Below are 19771 nucleotides of genomic sequence, written 5' to 3'. Positions count from 1 at the left end.
ATAAGTAGAATATTTTCTTGGCCAAGTGCTATCTGTCTGAAGGGGGCATGCATGTTTATCAGAAACACAAGTTGCCCCTAGCCGGCCTAGCTGACCACTTCCTTTCTGCATGGCTCAACAGGTTAAAATAACACACGCATCACTAAAGCTAATCAAGCCGACCACAGTCCACAGGTTGTTTCCTTGTTTGGCAGGTCGTGAGCCACACATTTGTGCCGTGATATCAATGAAATCATTTTGTATTCTGGGCTTTTCCTTAGTGGCAAGCTTGCAGTTGCAAGCATTACACTAGCCTAGTCTAGAAACAAAACGGAGCTGTTCCTTCCTACTACTCTACTAGTCTAGGGTTGTTGCTTGTTGTTTTCACTTGTTTTTATTAAAAGTTAGTCACGCGTAATAATCATACTGTATAAATATAATAGTACTACTACAACCAGACCTTGCCCCGAGAAATGGATTCATTTGATGATGGGAGCCAAGGAAACGAGACCTCTGAGTGACATGCTGCTTGTTTGTTTGCTCTTTTTAGGTCTTTGGTTCGGGATAGGCGATGATAGTGGGTGACACATTGCACCGGCAAATATACGTGTGAAAGTTCTCGTGGGAACATGATTGGCCATGCATGTGGAGTCCGTCTTTGCTGCTGCCTCCTTTTTCTTTATTTGTAGCGCATTTTGAAATGACAATTATTCGCCCGCTTTTTTTTTTTACGAACGGATGCTAGTAGCCAGCAAGAGCGCCCTAAAGTCTTTGCATGCTAATCTGCTGGTTTCATCGATGAAATGGACCCGGGAAGAGGCCTCCTTGCTCTTCTAAAAAAAAATGTCCTTGCATGCGACGGTGTGAATAAAACCCAAAATAACGTTGGATGGGCGTAGTACGTAACGGTGGATTTTGAGAGGGAAATGCCATGCGCGTGAAATGCACGGGCAGGCAGATGTCGGAGACGCGGCTGCCTATCCCGGACATCTGTACGTACCGCGGTTCGTGATCTGGATGTCAGTGGTGGTACGTACGTGGCGGAGCCTGCTCTCCTTCCACGTTCTGCTCCTGCGGCGACGGGCCTCGTACGTACGTGCGTGCGTGCATGCGTTTGTGCAAGTACAGCGGAGCCGCCCGGGGCCATGCATGCAGTGCAATGCCGCGCCCACCTCCGCGGGCAGACAGAGCAGTAACAAGATGCGACAGCCTCTGCAGAGCGGGACCTGCGGCGGGGCGCGAACACGACGGCGCCGTACTCTACTCCGGCGCTCGATCGGCTTGGCGCTCGCCCACTCCTGTGCCGCTCCGGTACGCGCCAAGGCGACGCGTGTGTGGTGTAGGTGCGTGCATCGATGGATCAGCGGCGTCCTCTGCATGTGCCGGCAGCGCCAGCGGGCCGGGGCCCGCCCGATCGATCCGGGCGGCCGATTGGACGGCCGGCGGTCCAAGCTTTTCTTGGCACCGTTGCTCATAAATCCCCAACATATGTGTGTGTCTCCAAGGCTGGCTGCACACATGTGGATGGATGGATGAATGATTGTCGCGATGCGGACCGTGCAAGGCCGATCGTGCATTTCGAATTTCGAATTCGGCGGACATCAAAGTCCATCTTCACTGCAGATCAAGTCCTTTTACCGCTCACAATTAAAGCCACACGCCTAAGGGCATCTTCAATGGTTGTATGATCATCGTTGGTAAAATTGTCACATAAATGATTTTGATGACATGACGTATAATAAAAGAAGAGAGAGAATGAAACCGTATGACCTTGAATCAACGGTTCACGTACAAGCTCCGAGGCAAACATGGTTATTTCTTCCATGTTTAGTGGACCCGCTTAGTTATTTTACATACAATTAACATACACTCCATTGAAGAGATTGTATGATGTGTTGTTGGTTGTTGATGTAGACATTTATACCAACGATTGAACATACGGACTGTTGAAGATGCTCTAAGAGCATCTCCAACAGCCGCGCTACCTGCGGCGCGGTAAAATACAGTTTACAGCGCGTGGTTTGCCTGTTTTTGTGCGGCGGCCAACACTGGTTCCAGCATGCGCGCTAAATGGAGCGCATGTGCATAGCTTTAGCAGGCGCGCTAAAATACAGCGCGCGCAAGCAACCGACGCTTGTCATGGGGTGCATTTTTGATCCATTTTAAACATAAAATTGATTTCGAACATCAAAACAAAGACATAGCATAACTTAAATCACACAAACAAGTTTATGATGACATAAAAAGTTCATGCCCACAAAATCATTCAATCAAATTCATGCCCACTAGTTCAAATACATGCCCACATCAAGCCTCGTCCTCGTCTTCATCTTCATCTTCCTCCTCCTCCTCCGATTCATCATTCGAAGCTGATTCTTCCTCATCCTCTTCACAGGTGTTGCCAAGATCATGCGAAGGTGTTGGCACACCGGAAGACATGCCGCCCATTGCGCCCGGAGGTGCTCCCATGCCTCCCATGAGAGACGCAAAACTCATACCTCTCATGCCGCCAATGCCGTCCGTAGGTGCTCCCATGCCTCCCATGAGAGATGCAAAACTCATACCTCCCATGCCGCCAATGCCGTCGGGAGGTTCTCCGAAGCCATCCATGCCTCCCATGCCGCCAATGACACCGCCTCCCATGCCTCCCATGCCACCGCCACCAATGCCGCCAATGCCGCCCGGAGGTGCTCCGAAGCCACCCATGCCGCCAATTTCACCGCCACCCATGTAGCGAAGCATCGCTCTTTTTTGTATCAAGACTTCTTCACGGGTAAGATTGATATACTCCTTTTGCGCCTCATTGAGAGTAGATGTGTCCAAGAAGAACAAATACTTCTCCCATTCTAACAACCTAGAACGCTCCTCCATGGCCACCTTCCTCTCCTCCAATGTCACCTTCCTCTCCTCGGCCGTCACCCTCCTCTCCTCGGCCGCCAACCTCGTCTCCTCGACCACGACATCTTGGGTCCTTGCCTTCTTCCTCACCTCGTTCGCTTCTTTTCTTGCCTTTACAATAGCTTCCATAGCATTTTTGAGCTCATCATCCCCTTTCCTCTTCTTCTTTCTTTTGCATATTTCTTGCACCATCCGGTCGTTTTGGCTTCGAGTATGAAACCGAGTTTGGTGTAGGGCTTATCTTGCAGTCATCACTTGATGCCTCCTCCTCATCATGATCCAATCAATTGTTTTCTTGCGTTGTTGCTCTCATTAACATCATCGATGCCGTCACGCTTCTTCCACTTCTCATCATCCTTCAATTCTTCATAGCAATGAGGCAAGGTAAATGGTCTCCCTTTCTCTATGTTCCCTTTCCTGGTCTTTTTCTCCTCTCATTTGAACAAGTTTTGTGCAATATTGAAGTACAAAAAAAAAACAAAACAATTTAGCACTACAAACACCAAGAACAAGCATGATGAACATGGATGAAATGACACTTACCCTATCTATATCATTAGTGCCACTTGGGTTCAACTTGTCAACCGTCTTTGGTGCGGCCGCCCACTTTTGACAATATCGGTTGACTGTCGACCACGAGGAGCGAAGAGATCGTGCCGAGCGGTCAATTCCACTCTTGTTGTGTAGATAAAAGTGCTCCTTCATCCGGTTCCAATATGCATCTTTACTTTGATCACCTCCAATGGATGGATCTCTAGACACTTGCAACCAAGTATTGCATAGCAATATGTCTTCATCGTTGGTGTAGTTGCCTCCTCTTCCTTTCGGTGCGTCGACAATGCCCTCACCATCCTCGTCAACCTCAAACTCATGGTCATCGAAATGCATGTCATTGGTTTGAGACCAATAAGAATTGTTGGAGCCAACACCCATAGTTGACATATATGCCTCATCGTTGACACCAGAAAAGATATACAACGAAGCAAATGAGCTATCTATATGTATGCGTTCAAAAAATAACGACAACATTTTTTTTTTACATTTGGTGCATTTCCTCGAACACCTTTTACGCGTCGGCCGACGACTGAACAAGTGAGCTCGCCGGCGCTTCGGGAGCCGCCGTGGCCGTCATCACACGCCCTGCAAGTCTCTTTCTCGACGGCCTGTAGGAGCCGGAGCCGTCCGCCACCTTCTTCTTCTTCCCGGAAACCTTGACCATCTTCGCCCGCGCCACATTTGAGCTACAAGATGGGGCACGTGGGTTCACAGCGGGCGCTGGCGCGAGGCCACCCGCCGCCGAGGTAATCTGTGGCGGCATGAAAAGGCCGCCCACGACACCGGTGCTTGGAGGAGTCCCAGTGCTAGGGTCTGCGGCGGCGGCGACGGCCGCATCGGAGGAGTCGCGGCTGTTGGCAGGGGTCGTTGGGGCGCCGGCGGGGGTGTCCGTCGGGCAGTTCGCCAGCGGCGGCGCGCGGCGGGGCGAAGGTGATGCAGTGGGGGCAAAAGTGGAGAGAGCTGCGCGAGCGCTAAAGTGTTCAGCGCGCCGAAGCAGACGCACGAAATAAACAGCGCGCGATGCAGATTTCGACCACGCGTTGTATTTTTTATGTTGCACGCGTTTATAGCGCGACCGTTGGAGCAACTTTTTTTTTCGCGCGCGCTAAAAACGCGATTTTTGCAGCGGACGTTGTTTTAACGCGGTTGTTGAAGATGCTCTAAGACTAAGAGCATCTACACTCGGGCATTGCTAACTTAGACTCTCAGATGTCCACGGACACATTCGGATAGTAATTCAGGGTGTTCGTTTTAATCCCTCATATTTGTTGTAAAATAACCATGACCCTTAAATCATTTTTGTCTTTATTTTTTCACTCATTTCATCAAACACATTGGGTCCGATGCGCCGGCGGCTAGCAGCTAGCTAGCTTAGCAAGCCAGCAAGTAGTTATGGTTGCACGTTGTTGTAGCTGCGGAGGCCTGGCTTGGTGAGTAAGTGAGCACGCTTGTGCACGGCTAGGTGAGAAGGTGAGCGTGGCAGAAGCACGACGACCAGGTCGAGCGTGCGAGCGCGGCTGGACGAGGAGGAGCACGTCAATTCTAGCACGGCCTCGAGCGTGTTCTAGCACAGTCGATAGCTCATGTGCGATGTTTTGTTGTGAATTTGCTGTAAAGAGACATCGTTCGCACAAATAGCCCACGCACGACATGGTCCTTAAACACAATCTCTATCAGGATTAGACGAAGCCTGATGATGAGATGATGTATATACTTCTCGCCCCTCGTTGGATACCCCAAATGGAAGGTGGATATGTAGTCAGCAGCAAATTTCCCTCACACGGAGACTGTAAGGCTTATCGAATCCAGGAGGATTCCTAGGCTCAACAAGTAGGTGTCTTCCATCCTGGCGCTAACAGAAGACGTGGACCTGCACACACCACAAATAACTTTGTTCCCAACGAGTACAAAGAAGTTGTCAATCTCTCCGGTCTTGTAGTTTGCAAAGGATCAAAACACAAGCGGAAAGGTAATAGTGATTGCAACAGAAAAGTAAATGAAAGGCGATAAATGATGGAGGTGTAAACAATGATGGTGATATGGACCGGAGTGATATGATGTTCACTAGTGATGTCTCTCTTCCAAAATACGATAAACAACTATGCTAGGGTAAACACATCACAGTTGGGCAATTGACAGAATTATGATGGCACCGCAATGCTAATATGGTCCTTGATAGTTATACGTTCAATAGTAATGGGCGGTACGCCAAGACAAGTAGACCGTTTATTCATCAACATCTACTTACTAATCATCCACCTTGAGATATCTATCCAGAACATCTCTCCGGTATTAAGTTGCGAGCCCCATCCAAAGTGTAAACTCAAAGCAACGGACAACTGCATTAACAAACTATGCGTAAGGTAAACAATCCTTCCAACCGTGGTCACAGGCATCGTTGTTTTCTTCCTGGTGGCAACAAGCACATCCCCTAGTCTCATGTTTCTGTTACTCAAGCTAGACATCGAGGGGCCCGACCCCCAATCATGCACAATGCTCCCTCTTGGAGTTACGATCTACTACTTGGCCAAAGCAATAAAAAGAAACGAAGAACATGCAAGAATCACTAAGAAACATAATATAAAAGGATAATCAAATATATAACTCATAACAATCTGAACATAATCTCATAATCCATCGGATCCCAACAAAGCGAGCATAGCAAAAGCAAGAGGATTACATAGATGCCTTGATCATGTAGGGCAGCTCACAAGGACTAACCATTGAAACACAAGATTGGAGATAATACATCACATAGCTACTGGTCATGGACTCATGGTCCAAGGAGGACTACACACGGCACGTCTGTGAAGCATCCATGGCGGTGGAGAAGCTTTCGGAGGTCAATCCTCCCTTCGGCAGGGTGCCGGGAAGAGGTCTCCTGACGCTCCCGATCTCGGAAGCACTGCAGCGGAGGAACGATGGAGAAATTCACGATTCCAGAAAGTCTGTGAGGGTTTCCTCATGGAACACTAAATATAGGCCAAAGGAGGGCACCGGAGGAGGTGGGACCCACCCATGCAACCTCCTAGCGCAGCCTAAGGCCTGGCCGCGCCAGCAGGCCGCCTGGGAGGCCCCTGGCCCCCCTCTTTCCCTCCTTCGATGATCCCAAAGCTTCTGTTTCGCTGATTTTTTAATATATTTTTCTGGATTTTTTCGGGCTTCGGAAAATTGGGTAAAAGCTCGTGCAAAATAGACATCAGCACACATAAACTGGCACCAGGTGCACTGAGTTAGTAGGTTAGTCCAAATATGTGTAAAATGATATAAAAGTGTAACAAATCATATAACAATGTCACCCAAAAGATCGTGGAACAAACAGAAATTATAGATACGTTTGAGACATATCAACATCCCCAAGCTTAATTTCTGCTCGTCCTCGAGTAGATAAATGATAACACAATAATTTCTGTGGTGACATGCTAACACACATAAAAGAACTTCAAAGTAAAGCAAGTGAGATATGCAATTCAAGTCAAGATAACAACAAGCAAGAGGTCTCCTGACGCTCCCGATCTTGGAAGCGCTGCGGCGGCGGAACGATGGAGAAATTCACGATTCCAGAAAGTCTGCGAGGGTTTCCTCATGGAACATTAAATATAGGTCAAAGGAGGGCACCGGAGGAGGTGGGACCCACCCATGCGACCTCCTGGCGCGACCTAGGGCCTGGCCTCGCCAGCAGGCCGCCTGGGAATCCCCTGGCCACCTCTGGCCCTCCTTCGGTGATCCCAAAGCTTCAGTTTCACTGATTTTTTATATATATTTTTGGATTTTTTCGTGCTTCGGAAAATTGGGTAAAAGCCCCTGCAAAATAGACATCAGCAGACAGAAACTGACACTGGGTGCACTGAGTTAGTAGGTTAGTCCAAATATGTGTAAAATGGTATAAAAGTGTAGCAAAACATATAACAATGTCACCCAAAAGATCATAGAACAAGCAGAAAATATAGATACGTTTGGGATGTATCAACATCCCCAAGCTTAATTTCTGCTCGTCCTTGAGTAGATAAATGATAACACAATAACTTTTATGGTGACATGCTAACACACATATAAGAACTTCAAAGTAAAGCAAGTGAGATATGCAATTCAAGTCAAGACAATAACAAGCAAGAGTCTATATCTAGTATTGAATTTAGCAAAGTAAGAACATAAAGGTGCAAGAGCTCCCGTTGTCCGTGACTCGAATGTCTCCAAATGGTGTTTGCGTGCAAGAAGTGGGAGATGGGTTCAGAGATAAAATATTTTTAATTGAGAACTCAGTCTACTAAACCTCACACTTAGTCTCCTTCGGAATATTATTTTTACTCATCCCCAGACCACTTGCCAGGCACAAGTCAAAATGATCCTCTCCCTTTCGATTTTGAGCACTCATGCAAGGTATGAGCGTAATCAAGATATGTTCGCACATAGGATGGCAAACAGAATAATGATGGGGAAGGAAGACAAAAATGTGTGAAAGGCTCTCATCAATGAGGACAACCATAGGCGAGAGAAAGCCAAATGATAGATATGATGTGAGGAGTAGGGATTGCCATGTAACGGATGCACATATGAGCTAAGGTAAGCTCTCCAATGGAACTAGTGGGGGTGCATCCATCTTGTTTGCTCATGAAGACCTAGAGCTCATTTGAGGAGGCTCATCATTGGAATATGCAAACCAAGTTCTATACTGTAAGGGTCCCCACATAGTTATGTATGAATGATAATCTCTATGTAGTACCAATATAGTAATGGAGTACGAGTGTGGATCTTTCAAAGGGAATAGTAGTGTTGCCCCTTTCTCTTTTTTTTCTTTTTTTCTCTTTTTTATGTGGCCTCTTTGGCTCTTTCGTTTTATCTCTCATTTGTCCTCTTTGGGAACTTTTTTTGTCCATTTTGGGATCTTTCCCTCTCTTAAGGGCAACACTCTATGTTTTACATGAATAGAAAGAAAAATAATCACACTTTATAAGAAGTACTCAACATAAAGACAAGTGAAAACTATCATCATGTATGCAAATGTATGCCTCTACTAGTGTAGCAGGATATGCAATGATACTAGCGCGTCATGTAGCAGTAATGAGGGCATGGCCCAAGTAGCATGCGGCTCTATGATCAAGCAAAAGCATGTATGACATGAAGATCAAGTCATGAGATGGTGGATGTTGCATGGCATTATATCTCGAAAAGGCTATGGAAATGGCTTAATAGGTAGGTATGGTGGCAGTTTTGAGGAAAGATATAATGAGGCTTATGTATGACAGAGCGTAACATGTCATGGGTTTGGATGCACCGGCGGAGTTTGCACCAACTCTCAATGTGAGAAAGGGCAATGCACGGTACCGAAGAGGCTAGCAAAATATGGATAGTGGAAATGCCAACAATCGAATACTCACATTAGTACAAACAACTCATACACTTATTATCGGTAACTCTCTATCTAGTTAGGAAATTCACAAAGAGACAAGTACCCCGAGGAGGAATGTTTGGGAGTTTGGTTATCCTTGCGCATCCTCGACTCATGGTAAAGTGAGGGTACTCTATATATTCCAACCCCTCCAAAGGTTAGCGATCAATTTAGTAGTTAGAGTTCTCAACTAATTTTAGTTTTTGAAAAACACACGGATTTTCCAAAATACGACACCTATCACTAATAGGCTCAAGCATTTGGCACTAATAGTCCAAACATTACTCAAATCAATAACTCAAAACTATTGCAAGTACTACTATACTTAAATAGCAACCTCAATTACCTACTCATGCAAGACACACAACTCAGTGCAAAGAGCCAACTTTCTAAACCAGATAAGCATGATAACTCAAGAGAGTTCCTAAATCAACCTAAATAAAAGCTCTTAAAAAGATAAGCATGAAAACTAAGAGCTAAGCATGACAGTAGCTATGAAAAGATGAAGAACACACAAAAAAGATAAGCATGAAAAGCTATGTGGTGTTCTAGAGTGGAATGGAGCTTGTGTCTCTGCCAAACAAGGTAGCCTAGGTTCCGAGTTGCTATGACCAGCAAACTAAACTAAAGCAAAACTAGAAAGCAAATAGCGGGACACCCCAAGCATGGCACATATCATATGAAGAGATAAAAATATAGCATGGAGATGGACGAACTATTGATTGTTGATAGAGAAGGGGATGCATGGGGGCATCCCCAAGCTTAGACGCTTGAATCTCCTTGAATATTTCTTGGGATGCATGGGGGCATCCCCAAGCTTGAGCGTTTTACACTCCTTTATCTTCTTTCATCATCTCTACCATCGCATGCTTGAAAACTTCCTTCATACAAAACTCATCATAAGTTGATTAGAGTGGTTAGTTTCCTTAATAAAATAATTCAATACCTGCTGGAAATAAAGATTTTCATGAAAAGCTACTCCTTCTGATGAAATCCAAAAAACCAAGCTTAGGATTTACAAAACAATGAAAACGCAAAACATGGCAGAATCTGTGAAAAACGAAACAACACGTAGTAAATAATTTATTCGGGGCACTTCTGAAACTCAAATCAAAAAACCCAGAACAGATGCTAGAAAGACAATTATATAAAGCATGTTGTCAAAATAATTCAGATCAAAAAGATGATCTGGTGATTTTTGGTGAATTGTTCTGTCAAGCAGACATAATCTGTTTCTGGACTAAATGTCACAACTTTTGAACTTTCTTGCAATCGGAGGCTATAACTTGGCACAAAGCTTAAAAATAAAGATACAATGATGTTGCTACAGTAGTAACACACATCAAGACCACTAAAACAGAAAGTAAAAACAAATTGGGTTGCCTCCCAACAAGCGCTTTCTTTTATGCCTTTGGGCTAGGCACAATGCAAGAAGGAGGATCAAGATTCTCCGAAGACATCGGAATTGTAAAAACCTTCAAATGGATCCTCAACAAGCTCTTATTTTTCCTAAGGAACGGGTATGTACCTTTCACTTTCGGATGTAAGTGTATGTGTCCTTTACCTATATAAATGAAGCCTCTCATGGCTCGGAGGAAGTCCCTTCCAAGCACTATATTCCCTTTGTTGGGCTCCATGATGAAGAAATCAACCGTTGCATTCCTTTTAGAGAATGTAACCTAGACATCTTTTACCTTTCCCTGGATTTCAGAAATATCACCATTAGCATGTTCATGATAAGATGAAAAAAAAAATCCATGTCTAACCGGAGAGAATCATAAACAACTTTTGGCATAGTAGAAACCATGGATCCAATATCACAATAGGCAAGGAAGTCTTGGTAGAGATGCTAATTCTAGGAAAAGGTTCCCAGTCATCGTCTATTTTCAAAATTTGTTCCTTATCAACCATGAGTTTCTCTCTTTCTCTTAAGTCTAGATCATCTATTTTCCCTTCAATAGTAGCAAGTCTATCTATAATAGTGTCATAACCATGATTATAAACAAGATTATTAGATAGACCATGTATGATGTCAAGAGCTCTAGCCTCAAGAATATCTATTTTCCCTTCAATTCTATCTATAATAGTGTCACACTCTAAGAAATCTCCTTTAGCTATAATATCAAGACAGTGTTTTCACCATATAAAGAGACCATGATAAAAATTTCTAAGCACAATTTTAATAGGTATCCAAGGCATAATTATTTTGTGTGCTTCAAAAATTCTATCCCAAGCTTCCTTCATATTTTCTCCATTCCTTTGATGGAAATCTAGGACCTCAAATTCCCTCCAACCATCAAACCTTAACATGCTTGACAACTAAAAGCAAAGTAACTAATTTTTGTTTTGTGGGTTTTGGTATAGGACTCTAAAGAAAAACCTAGAAATCAAACTAAAAAGACTAAAAAGCAAAGGTAAAAGATGATGTGCAACTCCCCTTATCTTAAAGAGTGGAGTCCCCGACAAGAGCGCCAGAAATTCACTTGATGACGAGATGATGTATATACTTCTCGCCCCTCGTTGGATACCCCAAGTAGAAGGTGGAGATGTAGTTAGCAGCAAATTTCCCTCACACGGAGACTGTAAGGTTTATCGAATCCAGGAGGACTCCTAGGCTCAACAAGTAGGTGTATTCCACCCTGGCGCTAGCAGAAAATGTGGATCTGCACACAGAAGAAATAACTTTTCTTCCAACAAGTATAGAGAGGTTTTCAATCTCTCCGGCCTTGTAGTTTGCAAAGGATCAAAACACAAACGGGAAGGTAATAGTGATTGCAACGGAAAAGTAAATGAAAGGCGGTAAATGATGGAGGTGTAAACAATGATGGTGATATGGACCGGAGTCACATGATGTCACTAGTGATGTCTCTCTCCCAAAAGACGATAAACAACTATGCTAGGGGTAAACAAATCATAGTTGGGCAATTGACAAAATTATGATCACACCGCAATGCTAATTATGCCCCTTGATAGTTATACGTTCAATAGTAATGGGCGGTACGCCAAGAAAAGTAGACCGTTTATTCATCGGCATCTACTTACTAATCATCCACCTTGAGATATCTATCCAGAACATCTTTCCTTTATTAAGTTGCGAGCCCCACCCAAAGTTTAAACTCAAAGCAACGGACAACTGCATTAACAAACTATGCGTAAGGTAAACAATCCTTCCAACCATGGTCACAAGCACCGTTGTTTTCTCCCTGGTGGGAACAAGCACATCCCCTAGTCTCATGTTTCTGTCACTCAAGCTAGACATCGTGGGGCCCCAACTAACAATCATACATACCGCTCCTTATTGGAGTTACGATCTAGTACTTGTCCAAAGCAATAAAAAGCAACGAAAAACATGCAAGAATCACTAAGGAACATAATATAAAAGGATAATAAAATATATAGCTCATAACTATCTGAACGTAATCTCATAATCCATCGGATCCCAACAAACCGAGCATAGCAAAAGCAAGAGGATTACATAGATTCCTTGATCATGTAGGGCAGCTCACAAGGACTAACCATTGAAGCACAAGATTGGAGAGGAGACATCACATAGATACTGGTCATGGACTCATGGTCCAAGGAGGACTACTCAAGGCACGTCCGGAAAGCGTCCATGGCAGTGGAGAAGCTCCCGGAGGTCAATCCTCCCTCCGGCAGGGTGCCGGGAAGAGGTCTCCTGACGCTCCCGATCTTGTAAGCGCTGCGGCGGCGGAACGATGGAGAAGTTCGCGATTCTTTAAAGTCTGTGAGGGTTTCCTCACGGAACACTAAATATAGTCGAAAGGAGGGCACCCGAGGAGGTGGGACCCACCCATGCGACCTCCTAGTGCGGCCTAGGGCTGGCCACGCCAGCATGCCGCCTGGGAGGCCCCTGGCCCCCCTCTGTCCCTTCTTCGGTGATCTCGAAGCTTCTGTTTCGCTGATTTTTTTATATATTTTTCTGGATTTTTTCGTGCTTTGGAAAATTGGGTAAAAGCCCCTGCAAAATAGACATCTGCAGACAGAAACTAGCACTGGGTGCACCAAGTTAGTAGATTAGTCCAAATATGTGTAAAATGATATAAAATGGTAGCAAAACATATAACAATGTCACCCAAAAGATCATGGAACAGGCAGAAATTAGAGATACGTTCGGAACGTATCAACATCCCCAAGCTTAACTTCTGCTCGTCCTTGAGTAGATAAATGATAACACAATAATTTCTGTGGTGACATGCTAACACACATATAAGAACTTCAAAGTAAAGCAAGTGAGATATGCAATTCAAGTCAAGAGAATAACAAGCAAGAGTCTATATCTAGTATTGAATTTAGCAAAGTAAGAACATAAAGGTGCAAGAGCTCTTGCTGTCCGTGACTCGAATGTCTCCAAATGGTGTTTGCGTGCAAGAAGTGGGAGATGGGTTCAGAGATAAAATATTTTTTAATGGAGAACTCAATCTACTAAACCTCATAGTTAGTCTCCTTCGGAATCTTATTTTGACTCATCCCCAGACCACTTGTCACGCACAAGTCAAAATGATCCTCTCCCTTACGATTTTGAGCACTCATGCAATGGATGAGCGTAAACAAGATATGTTGACACTTAGGATGGCAAATAGAATAATGATGGGGAAGGAAGACAAAAAGGTGTGAAAGGCTCACATCAATGAAGACAACCATAGGCGAGAGAAAGCCAAATGATATATATGATGTGAGGAGTAGGGTTTGCCATGTAACGGATACACATATGAGCTAAGGTAAGCTCTCCAATGGAACTAGTGGGGGTGCATCCAACTTGTTTTCTCATGAAGACTTCGAGCTCATTTGAGGAGGCTCATCATTGGAATATGCAAACCAAGTTCTATAGTGTAAGGGTGCGCACATAGTTATGCATGAATGATAATCTCTATGTAGTACCAATATAGTAATGGAGTACGAGTGTGGATCTTTCCAAAGGAATAGTAGTGTTGCCCTTTTCTCTTTTTTTTCTTTTTTGTTTTTATGTGGCCGCTTTATCTCTTTCTTTTTATCTCTCATTTGTCCTCTTTTGGATCTTTTGTTTTGTCCACTTTGGGGTCTTTTCCTCTCTTAAGGGCAACACTCTATGTTTTACATGAATAGAAAGAAAAATCATCACACTTTATAAGAAGTACTCAACATAAAGACAAGTGAAAACTATCATGATGTATGCAAATGTATGCCTCTGCTAGTGTAGCAGGATACGCAATGATACTAGCGCATCATGTAACAGTAATGAGGGCATGGCCCAACTAGCATGCGGCTCTATGATCAAGCAAAAGCATGTATGAGATGAAGATCAAGTCATGAGATGGTGGCTGTTGCATGGCAATGTATCTCAGAAAGGCTATGGAAATGCCTTAATAGGTAGGTATGGTGGCTGTTTTGAGGAAAGATATAATGAGGCTTATGTATGACGGAGCGATCATGTCATCGGTTTCGATGCACCGGCGGAGATTGCACCAACTCTCAATGTGAGAAAGGGCAATGCACGATACCGAAGAGTCTAGCAAAATATTGATAGTGGAAATGCCAACAGTCGAATACTCACATTAGTCCGAAGAACTCATAGACTTATTATCACTAACTCTATCTAGTTAGGAAATTCGCAAGGAGACAAGTACCTCGAGGAGGAATGTTTGGGGGTTTGGTTATCCTTGCGCATCCTCGACTCATGGTAATGTGAGGGTACTCTATATATTCCAACCCCTCCAGAGGTTAGCGATCAATTTAGTAGCTAGAGTTCTCAACTAATTTTAGTTTTTGAAAAACACACGGATTTCCAAAAATACGACACCTATCACTAATATGCTCAATCTCTTGGCACCAATAGTCCAAACATTACTCAAATCAATACCTCAAAACTATTGCAAGTTACTACTATACTTAAATAGTAACCTCAGTTACCTACTCATGCAAGACACATAACTTAGTGCAACGAGCCAACTCTCTAAACAAGATAGGTATGATAACTCAAGAGAGTTCCAAAATCAACCTAAATAAAAGCTCTGAAAAATATAAGCATGAAAACTAAGAGCTAAGCATGACAGTAGCTACGAAAAGATGAAGAACACACAAAAAAGATAAGCATGAAAAGCTATGTTCTGTTCTAGAGTGGAATGGAGCGTGTCTCTCTCCCTAACAAGGTAGGCTAGGTTCCAACTTGTTATGACCAGTAAAATAAACTATAAAAAACTAAACAGGATATAGCGGGATGCTCCAAGCATAGCACATATCATATGAAGTGATAAAAATATAGCATGGAGATGGACGCACTTATGATTGTTGATAGAGAAGGGGATGCACGGGGGCATCCCCAACCTTAGACGCTTGAGTCTCCTTGAATATTTCTTGGGATGCATGGGGGCATCCCCAAGCTTGAGCGTTTGACACTCCTTTATCTTCTTTCATCATCTCTCCCATCGCATACTTGAAAACTCCCTTCATACAAAACTCATCATAAGCTGATTAGAGTGGTTAGTTTCCTTAATAAAATAATTCAATACTTGCTGGAAATAAATATTTTCATGAAAGCTATTGCTTCTCATGAATGCCAAAGGGTTTTTGCAAATAAAAAGCAAGCTTAGGATTTGCAAAACAATGAAAACGCAAAACATGGCAGAATCTGTGAAAAACAGAACAACACGTAGTAAATAATTTATTCGGGGCACTTCTGCAACTCAAATCAAAAAACTCAGAACATATGCCAAAAATACAACTATATAGAGCATGCTGTCAAAACAATTTATATCAAAAATATGATCTCGTGATTTTTGGCGAATTTTTCCGTGAAGCAAACATTATCTGTTTCTGGACAACATGTCACAACTTTTGATCTTTCTTGCAATCGGAGACAATACCTTGGCACAAAGCTTAAAAATAAAGATACAATGATGTTGCTACAGTAGTAACACGCATCAAGACCACTAAAACAGAAAGTAAAAACAAATTGGGTTGCCTGCCAACAAGTGCTTTCTTTTATGCCTTTGAGCTAGGCATAATGCAAGAATGAGGATCAAGATTCTCCGAAGACATCGGAATTGTAAAAACCTTCAAACGGATCCTCAACAAGTTCATCCTTATTTTTCTGAAGGAACAGGTACGTACCTTTCGCTTTCCGACGTAAGCGTATGTGTCCCTTACCTATATAAATGAAGCCTCTCATGGCTCGGAGGAAGTCCCTTCCAAGCACTACATTCCCTTTGTTGGGCTCCATGATGAAGAAATCAACCGTTGCATTCCTTTTAGAGAATCTAACCTGGACATATTTTACCTTTTCCTGGATTTCAGAAATATCACCATTAGCATGTTCATGATAAGATGAAAAAAAATTCCATCTCTAACTAGAGAGAATCATACACAACTTTTGGCATAGTAGAACCATGGATCCAATATCACAATAGGCAAGGAAGTCTTGGTTAGAGATGATAATTCTAACAAAAGGTTCCGAGTCATCGTCTATTTTCAAAATTTGTTCGTTATCAACCATGGGTTTTTCTCTTTCTCTTAAGTCTAGAGCATCTATTTTCCCTTCAATAGTAGCAAGCCTATCTATAATAGTATCATAACCATGATTATAAACAAGATTATTAGATACACCATGTATGATGTTAAGAGCTCTAGCCTCATCACACCCTAAGAAATCTCCTTTAGCTATAATATCAAGAGAGTGTTTGCACCATATAAAGAAACCATGATAAAAAAATTCGAAGCACAATTTTAATAGGTATCCAAGGCATAATTCTTTTGTGTGCTTCAGATATTCTATCCCATGCTTCCTTCACATTCTCTCCATTCCTTTGATGAAAATCTAGGACATCAGATTCCTTCCAAGCATCAAAGCTTAACATGTTTGACAACTAAAAGCAAAGTAACTATTTTTTGTGGTTTTTGGTATAGGACTCTAAAGCAAAAATAGAAATCAAACTAACAAGACTAAAAAGCAAAGGTAAAAGATGGTGTATAACTCCCCTATCTTGAAGAGTGGAGTCCCCGACAATGGCACCAAAAATTCTCTTGATGACGAGATGATGTATATACTTCTCGCCCCTCGTTAGGTACCCCAAGTGGAAGGTGGAGATGTAGTTAGCAGAAAATTTCCATCACACGGAGACTGTAAGGTTTATCGAATCCAGGAGGACTCCTAGGCTCAACAAGTAGGTGCCTTCCACCCTGGTGCTAGCAGAAGACATGGACCTGCACACACAACAAATAACTTTGCTCCCAACGAGTACAGAGAGGTTGTCAATCTCTCCGGCCTTGTAGTTTGCAAAGGATCAAAACACAAGCGGGAAGGTAATAGTGATTGCAACAGAAAAGTAAATGAAAGGCGGTAAATGATGGAGGTGTAAACAATGATGGTGATATGGACCGGAGTCACGAGATGTTCACTAGTGATGTCTCTCTCCCAAAAGAAGGTAAACAACTATGCTAGGCTAAACAAATCACAGTTGGGCAATTGACATAATTATGATCGCACCGCAATGCTCTTTATGCTCCTTGATAGTTAGAGGTTCAATAGTAGTGGGCAATACGCCAAGAAAAGTAGACCGTTTATTTATCAGCATCTACTTACTAATCATCCACCTTGAGATATCTCTCCACAACATCTCTCCGGTATTAAGTTGCGAGGCCCACCCAATATGTAAATTCAAAGCAACGGACAACTGCATTAACGAACTATGCGTAAGGTAAAGAATCCTTGCAACCGTGGTCACAAGCACCGTTATTTTCTCCCTGTTGGAAACAAGCACATCCCCTAGTCTCATGTTTCTGTCACTCAAGCTAGATATCAAGGGGCCCGAACCCACAATCATGCATAACGCTCCCTCTTAGAGTTACCATCTAGTACTTGGCCAAAACAATAAAAAGCAACGAAGAACATGCAATAATCACTAAGGAACATAATATAAAAGGATAATCAAATATATAACTCCTAACAATCTGAACATAATCTCATAATCCATCGGATCCCAACAAACCGAGCATAGAAAAAGCAAGAGGATTACATCGATGCCTTGATTATGTAGGGCAGCTCATGAGGACTAACAATTGAAGCACGAGATTGGAGAGAAGACATCACATAACTACTGGTAATGGACTCATGGTCTAAGGAGGACTACTCACGGCACGTGCGGGAAGTGTCCATGACGATGGAGAAGCTCCCGGAGGTCAATCCTCCCTCCGACAGGGTGCCGGGAAGAGGTCTCCTGACAATCCCTACGGTAGTGGAACGATGGAGAAATTCGTGATTCCAGAAAGTCTGCAAGGGTTTCCTCACGGAACACTAAATATAGGCCAAAGGAGGGCACCAGAGGAGGTGGGGCCCACCCAGGAGACCCCATGGCGCGGCCTAGGGCCTGGCCGCACCAGCAGGCTGCCTGGGAGGCCCCTGGCCCCCTCTGGCCTCCTTCGGTGATCCCGAAGCTTCTGTTTCGCTGATTTTATATATATATTTCTGGATTTTTCGGGCTTCGGAAAATTGGGTAAAAGCCCCGGCAAAATAGACATCAAAAGACAGAAACTGGCACTTGGTGCACTGAGTTAGTATGTTAGTCCAAATATGTGTAAAATGATATAAAAGTGTAGCAGAACATATAACAATGTCACCAAAAAGATCATGGAACAAGTAGAAATTATAGATACGTTTGGGATGTATCAGAGCCGGGCGAGACCCACGGCTTATCCACGTCGGCGTGGGACCCACATGGCGGCGACTACGGTTAAACAATTTTCCCTGCGTGCGCATGCTCCCTCTTCTTCTTCTCTGGCGACGAAGCACGGCAACACCGGCGAGCTCCAATTCAGAAAAGAAATTTTACATGCATTCAACCGAAATCGACTGAATTCAAACAACATAGATACATTTTAGCAAACATAGTGGTTCGATTACACACGGAGTAGTAGTGGTTCGATTACACCCAGTTCTAATGGCGGGCTCGTCGGAGCAAAAGCCACACTGAGTACTTCGATTACACAAAGCTCCTAAGCTCCTACTCCTAGTTAGATCTCGAAACCCAGGGGTGCGGCCCCGACGAGGCGGCGGCACCGGTCAGTCAGAGTCGGAGTCGGAGGCGCCCCACCCCCTGTCGGCGCGGGATTTCTCGATGACTTGGCGGAGGCAGAACTCGTCGAGCTCCTCTTCCATCTGCCAGCGGCGATGAGCTGCTGGGGCTCGTCCTTGGTGCGCTCCATAATCTTGGCGATGACGCCGTTGAGGTCGCCGTCATCGACATAGTCTCCCGGCAGAAAGCTGAGGCGCTCGGGGCGCGGTGCCAAGCCCAGCTCCTCCCCCTCCCTATTCGGAGGCGGCAACGGTGCGGGTGCAATGGCGGAGCTCCCCGTGCCACCCGCGATAGAGGAGCTACCTCGCGCCGCCGCCGCCATCTAGCGATTGTACTCCTCCACCTCGCGCCGAGTGAACGCACGCGGCGGCGCAAGCCCCCAGTCCGTGTACTTGTGTGTGCCGCGCTTCCGAGCAGCGTCGGAAGCAACCCGCGCTGCCCGTTCGGGGTGAGAGTCGGGCACCGTCCGCTTCGCCCCATTCCCCTTATCGGAGCAATTTCCGCCGTCAGAATGGCCATCGCGCGAGCTGGAAGATCCGGGTCTCATGATCGTTGCACGACGGCGCTTGCTCTGCGGCGACGGGGCTGGATTGAGTGGTTTTGGTGGTCGCCGACGGCGAGAGTCGTGCAGATCTGGATGTGTAAATAGCTAGGGTACGACATATTTCACCGTATAAGTAGCTAGGGTGCGACACTGAGGTGACTTCCCTGGCCCACGGGTCAGATTGACCGGTCAGCCCCAATGTCAGCACGAATAAACTAGGTTTGACCAAGTTTGAAATGAGCATAAAAAATAAAAAATAAAACAAAAAATTGGGAAACCAGTGCACTTGTTCTTACATAGTCATATACTAACAACTCAAATTGATTTGGCTGTTTTAGACAT

Source organism: Hordeum vulgare, chromosome 7H (genome assembly GCF_904849725.1).
Source record: "Hordeum vulgare subsp. vulgare chromosome 7H, MorexV3_pseudomolecules_assembly, whole genome shotgun sequence".
In the NCBI taxonomy this organism is placed as follows: domain Eukaryota; kingdom Viridiplantae; phylum Streptophyta; class Magnoliopsida; order Poales; family Poaceae; genus Hordeum; species Hordeum vulgare.
Note: the sequence above shows the minus strand (reverse complement) of the source record.